The sequence below is a fragment of the Martes martes genome, assembly GCF_963455335.1.
Source record: "Martes martes genome assembly, chromosome: 15".
Classification (NCBI taxonomy): domain Eukaryota; kingdom Metazoa; phylum Chordata; class Mammalia; order Carnivora; family Mustelidae; genus Martes; species Martes martes.
In genome coordinates, this window is record NC_137903.1 from 40,207,259 (window position 1) to 40,213,641 (window position 6,383).

Below are 6,383 nucleotides of genomic sequence, written 5' to 3' on the forward strand. Positions count from 1 at the left end.
TATTTTGTTAAGGTGGTTCATCCCATTGGTGGGTGTGCAGATGTGGAGTCATCCTTGCATCCCTGGAATAAATCCCACTAGATCATGTTGTGTGATTCTCCTGATGAATTGTTGAATTCATGTTGCTGATAGATTGTTAAGGAATTTTGCATTTATGTTCATGAGGGATATTGGCCTTTCCTTTTCTTGTAGCATCCTTGTCTTGTTTTGGTAGCAGGGTAATGCTGCCTTTATAAAATGAATTTGGACATATGCCCTTCTCTCCTTTAAAAAAAAAAACAACAATAGTTTGACAAGGGTTGGTATTAATTCTTCTTTTACTGTCTGGTTGAACTCCTCACTGAAACTGTCTGGTCTTGGGCATTTGTTTGTTGGGAGGATTTGATATCAAATCAATCTTTTTACTAGTGATCGTCCATTCAGGTTTTTTTTTTCCCTTCATGGTTCATTCTAGGTTGTTGTTAGGAACTTACCCATTTCTTCTAGTTGTCCAAGGTGTTGGCCTCTACTTGCTCATAGTAGTCTCTTGTGATCCTTTGTGTTTTTGTGATATTCATTGTAAAAGCTCATGTTTCTTTCTTTCTTTTAAGCTTTTCACAATTTTAAATTTAAATTAAGTTGGCCAAGGTATGGTTTTTGATGTAATGGTCAGTGATTCATTCATCGCATATAACACCCAGGGCTCATCACCAGATGTCCCCTCCTTAATACCCATCACCCAACTACCCGCCACCCAACCTACCTCTGCTCCAGTTTGTTTCCTATGATTAAGAGTCTCTCATGGTTTGTCTCCCTCTCTGATTTCTTCCCATTCAGTTTTCCCTCCCTTCCCCTGTGGTCCTCCGTGCTATTCCTTACATTCTACATATGACAAAACCATATGATTATTGTCGTTCTCTGCTTGACTTATTTCATTTAGCATAACCCCTCCACTTCCATCCATGTTGATGCAATTGGTGGGCATTCATCCCTTCTGATGGCTGAGTAATATTCTATGGTATGTACGTACCACATCTTCTTTATCCATTCCTCTATTGAAGGACATCTCAGCTCCTTCCACAGTTTAGCTCTTGTGGACATTGCTGCTGTGAACATTGGGCAGCATATGCATCTTCTTTTCACTGCATCTGTATCTTTGGGGTAAAGACCCAGGAGTGCAATTGCTGGGTCATAGGGCAGCTCCATTTTTAACTTTTTGAGGAAACTCCATGCTGTTTTCCAGACTGACTGCACTAGCTTGCATTCCCACCAACAGTGTAAGAGGGTTCCCCCTTCTCCACATCCTCATCAACACTTGTTGTTTCCTGTCTTGTTAATTTTAGCCATTCTAACTGCTGGAAGGTGGTATCTCATTACGGTTTTGAATTCACTGATGACAAGTGATGTGGAACATTTTTTCATGGTCTGTTGGCCATTTGTGTGTCTTCTTTGGAGAAGTATCTCTTCCTGTCTTCTGCCTATTTCTTGAGTGGATTCTTTATTTCTTGGGTGTTGAGTTTGAGAAGTTCTTTGTAGATCTTGGATACCAGACCTTTATCTGTAATGCCATTTGCAAATATCTTCCCCCATTCTGTGGGTTGCCTTTTAGTTTCATTAATTGATTCCTTTGCTGTGCAGAAGTTTTTTTACCTTGATGGAGTCCCAATAGTTCACTTTTGCTTTTGTTTCCCTGGCTTTTAGAGACATGTCTTGCTAGAAGTTGCAGTGCCCAAGGTTGAAGAGGTTGTTGCCTGTGTTCCCTTCTAGGATTCTGATGTGAGACAAGAATCAATTATCCTTCCTTCCTGATTGTATTTGAGGCCTCTCTCTTTCTTGGTGAGTCTAGCTAAAAGTTTGTCAGTTTTGTGTATCTTTCCAAAAAAGTCAAGTTGTATTTTCACTGATCTTTTGTCTTTTTAGTCACCATTGGATTTATTCCCACATTCCATTTTGTTATTTCCTTAAATCTACTGATTTGTGGCTTTTTTTCCCCCACTTCTTTCCCATGTAAAATTAGGTTGGTTATTGGAGAGCTTTCAGGTGGATTGATGAGGATCTGAATTTCTATGAACTTACCCCTTAGAGCTACTTTTGCTACATCCCATAACTTTTAATATGTTCTCTTTTTCATTTGTCTCAAGGTACTTTTAAATTTTCTTTTGATTTCTTCTTTGACCGTTGGTTGTTTGCTAGCATGTTGTTAAATTTCCACGTATTTTTGACTGTCTTATATTCTTCTTGTGACTGATTTCTACTTTCATATTATTGTGGTTGGACAAGATTGGAACCAGAGCATGAAGGGAACATTCAGTTTAAAGTTTAGTTTCTTGGGGTATTTTCTGAGGGCAGACCATGACTTCCATGGAGACAGAGGAAGGTTTTATGAGACTGGAGGGGGTGATGATCAACCCTTGTTAGAATTACTGACTCCTTAGAGGGTATCATGCTTAGCGAAATAAGTCAATCGGAGAAAGACAACTATCATATGATCTCTTTGATTGAGGAAGTGGAGATGCAAGGTGGGGGGGTGTTGGGGGGAGGTAGGAAAAGAAAAAATGAAAAGATGGGATTGGGAGGGAGACAAACCATAAAAGACTCAATCTCAAGAAACAGACTGAGGGTTGCGGCGGGGAGGGGGGACGGGAGAGGGTGGTGGGGGGAAATGGACATTGGGGAGGGTATGGGCTATGATGAGTGCTGTGAAATGTGTAAACCTAGCGATTCACAGACCTGTACCCCTGGGGATAAAAAACATTATATGTTTATTAAAATAAAAAAAAAATAACCAAACTAAAAAAAAAAAAAAAAAGAATTACTGACTCCTACCATGCAGCCTGTGTACCACCATTCACACTGTAGTACTGATGCACTTGTACTTCCTTAGAAACATTTTGTAGGAGGTGCAGGGTGGCCTTCTCTAACAGAAAGGTGCCATGTGAGTTCATGGTCAGCAACCAGGATGTATGGCAAATTGGAGTATCAGAACCCAACTTTCAGTAGGAAGTGACAGAAATGGGGCATGGTGAGTCTCATGACAATAGCCGAGGTCTCAAGTGACCCACTGGGTGTTGGTGGTGGGTTGGGGTGGGGGGCCTGTGGATATGTCCCCAGAACCTGTGGAATTCAGGGAAACCCTTCTCTCTGTTGAGTTGTGTGGAGATAGGTAGACAGTGGTCTCTGGCCAGGCACAAGTGTCACACTGGACTGCCACCAGAGGAGCAGTGTGTGGTGGAAGCCACTGCTGGGTTTCCATGAAAACTGATCTGGATCTGGTGACTGTGATTCCTAGCAGCAGCATGGGGAGAGGAGGGCATTGGTGGTGCACACTTCCTAGGGTTGTGTTCAGGACTTGTCTGGAGCCCACTGAAGTGAACCGTGCCTGGCACAGAAGGTGCCCAGTCATTGTAGCTGTTGGCACTGTGCCCATGGCACTTTCATGCCAGGGACTCCCACGCTGCCGCCTCCTACTTTTCATCATCTTCATGGATGGGCCTCTTGCCCTGTGGCTCCCTGGGGTATTGCCCTCCCTTATCTGGCCCTCATCCTCTGTCTTGTGCAACCCGATGCCAGGGTAGCCTTTTTGAGAGGCAGCATTGTCAGTCCCGTGATGGAACACTTCCATTGATCCCCTGCGAGGTGAGGCTGATGTGCTGCCCTGGAAGGGAGCAGTAGGTCCCCAATTAGGAGAGCCACCTCTTCCTTTTCAGCCTGGCCTGCCCTCTCCTCAGTCCTCCTCAGGGAGGCTGACCCCACTTCCTGAGATGACAGCTCTGACCTTAAAAAACAATATTGCTTTCTCTTTCTCCATGCCTTAGTTCATCCATGGCATGGCTTTCAAACCTCCTAGTGGGTTTTCAGTGGTCCTGCAGGGCTATCTGCTCAGAGAGGGGATGATCTCAGAGGGGCAGCCTTCCCTGCCACCTCCCTCAGCATGTCCCTGAGCCCTGGGGCCAGCTGCCCCACAGAGTGTTGAGGGACCTGAGCCAGCCCATCCTGAGCCCAGGCTGTGTCAGCTGTGTAGACTGATGTGTGCCGGGAGCGGTGGGCAGCTGGCATGGGCCAAGTGCAGGCAGTTTCTCTCTCTTATTCCTTCCCCCCTCCCTCCCAGAGGAAGCTCGGAGCAGCCTCCATGCCCCCACATCTCAAGATCTCTTGACCTGTGCCTCCTGCATTCAGCTGGAGTTTCAGTGGTTTCCCATTACTTCTGTCTCCTGTACCTGGACCCATGGCAGTTCCTGGATCAGGGGAGGGATCGTACCCTTGTCTGTACTTGACCCTTTTCCTATCCCGCACTGAACCCACCCACCTTTGTGTCTTCCACAGATGTGCTTGGAAGCAAGCTCGTCCACAGGAAATCTAGTAGCCAAAAGGATCCAAGTAATAACCACTGAATTGGTGATCCAGGGTAGAGAACAAACCTTCTCTGAAACCTGTCCCACACTCTGTGAGCATCTCATACTAAAACAGACACAATAATAGTTTTCTGGATTACAACGTGGCTTCTATCTCTACTTACACTCTCTTGAATGCACAGGTGCTGATCCTGGACAGAAAGGGACCATGGCTCCTGTGGGCTAGGATTAACAGGGAAAATAGAAGAATTCAGTGAAACTTGAATTCAAGGCAAAGAGTGAATATATATTGTCGAAGAAATACTCCCAAGCAGGGCATATGAATGTTGTGTGCCAAAGCTTTTTCAAATAAATTTTTCAATTTTCAAAGACAACTTTTCAAAGAAAAATCTTTTTTATTGTTTATTTTAATTCCAGTTGAGTTAACATGCAGTGTTATATTAGTTCCAGGTGTACAATAGCGTGAGTCAGTCTGTATCACTCAGTGCTCATCAAGGAAACTGTACTCTCAGTCCCCTTCATCTGTTTCACTCATCCCTCCACCCACCTCCGCTTTGGTAACCATCAGTTTGTACTCTATTGTTAAGAATCTGTATTTTGGTTTGTCTCTTTTTTCTCCTTTATTTATGTATGTTTGCCTCTTCAATTCTACATAAGAGTGACATCATATGGTATTGTCTTTCTCTGACTGACTGATTTCACTTAGAATAATCCTCTCTAGATCCATCCGTGTGGCTGCAAATGGCAAGATATCATTCTTTTTATGGCTGAGTAATATTCCACTGTGTGTGTGTGTGTGTGTGTGTGTGTACGCATCTCTCATCTCATTTATCACTTTATCAACAGACACTTGGGGTGCTCCCATATTGTGATCTTGTAAATAATGCTGCAAGAAACACAGGGGTGCATGTACTCTTTTGAGTTATTGTTTTCATATGCTTTGGGTAAACACCCAGTAGTGTGGTTGCTGGACCCCAGGGTAGCTCTATTTGTAACGTCTGGAGAACCCTCCATACTGTTTTCCAGAGTGGCCGCAGCAGGTTGCTTTTCCACCAACAGTGCACGAGGGTCCCCCTTTTCCACATCCTCCCAGCACCTGCTGTTCCTTGTGCTGTTGATGGGAGCCATTCTGACAGTATGTGCTAATATCTCATTATACTTCTGATTTGCATTTTTCTGAGCTTGGGTGATGGTGAACATCTTTTCATGGGACCGTTGGCCATCTGTATTTCTTCTCTGGAGAAATGTCTGTTCATGTCTTCTGACTATTTTTTAACTTGATTATTTGTTTTTTGGGTGTTGAGTTGTATCCATTCCATGTATTTCGGACACTATCCCTTTACTGCATAGGATATTTGCAAGTATCTTCTCCTTTTCAGTGGTTGTCTTATTATTATTATTTCTTCATAGTTTGCTGCTGTATGAAAACTTTTTATTTTGATGTAGTCCCAGTAGTTTATTTTTGCTTTGATTTCCTTTGCCTCAGGAGACAGTCTAGAAAAATGTTGCTTTGGTCCATGTCAAGAAGGTACTGTCTGTGACCTCTTGTAGGATTTTTATGGTTTCAAGTCTTCCATTGAGGTCTTGAAACTGTTTTGCATTTATGTGTCTGTATGGTATAAGGATGCAGAGTAATTGCATCCTTCTGTGCATAGCTGTCCGGTTTTCCCAGAACCTTTGTTGTAGAGACTGTCCTTTTCCTTTTCGATATTCTTGCCTGCTTTGTGAAAGATTAATTGGTCACACAATTGTGGGTTTATATCTGAGCTTCTATCCTGTTCCCATGGTCGCTGTGTATATTTTTGTGCCAGGACCATACTGGCACAAAAAGAGATGACTACATCTCTCTCTTTTTTTTAAAATAGAGAATTTCTTAAATTATTATTATTTTTTAAAGATTTTATTTATTTATTTGACAGAGAGATCACAAGTAGGCAGAGAGGCAGGCAGAGAGAGAGGAGGAAGCAGGCTCCCCGCTGAGCAGAGAGCCCGATGAGGGGCTGGATCCCAGGACCCTGAGATCATGACTTGAGCCGAAGGCAGAGGCTTAAC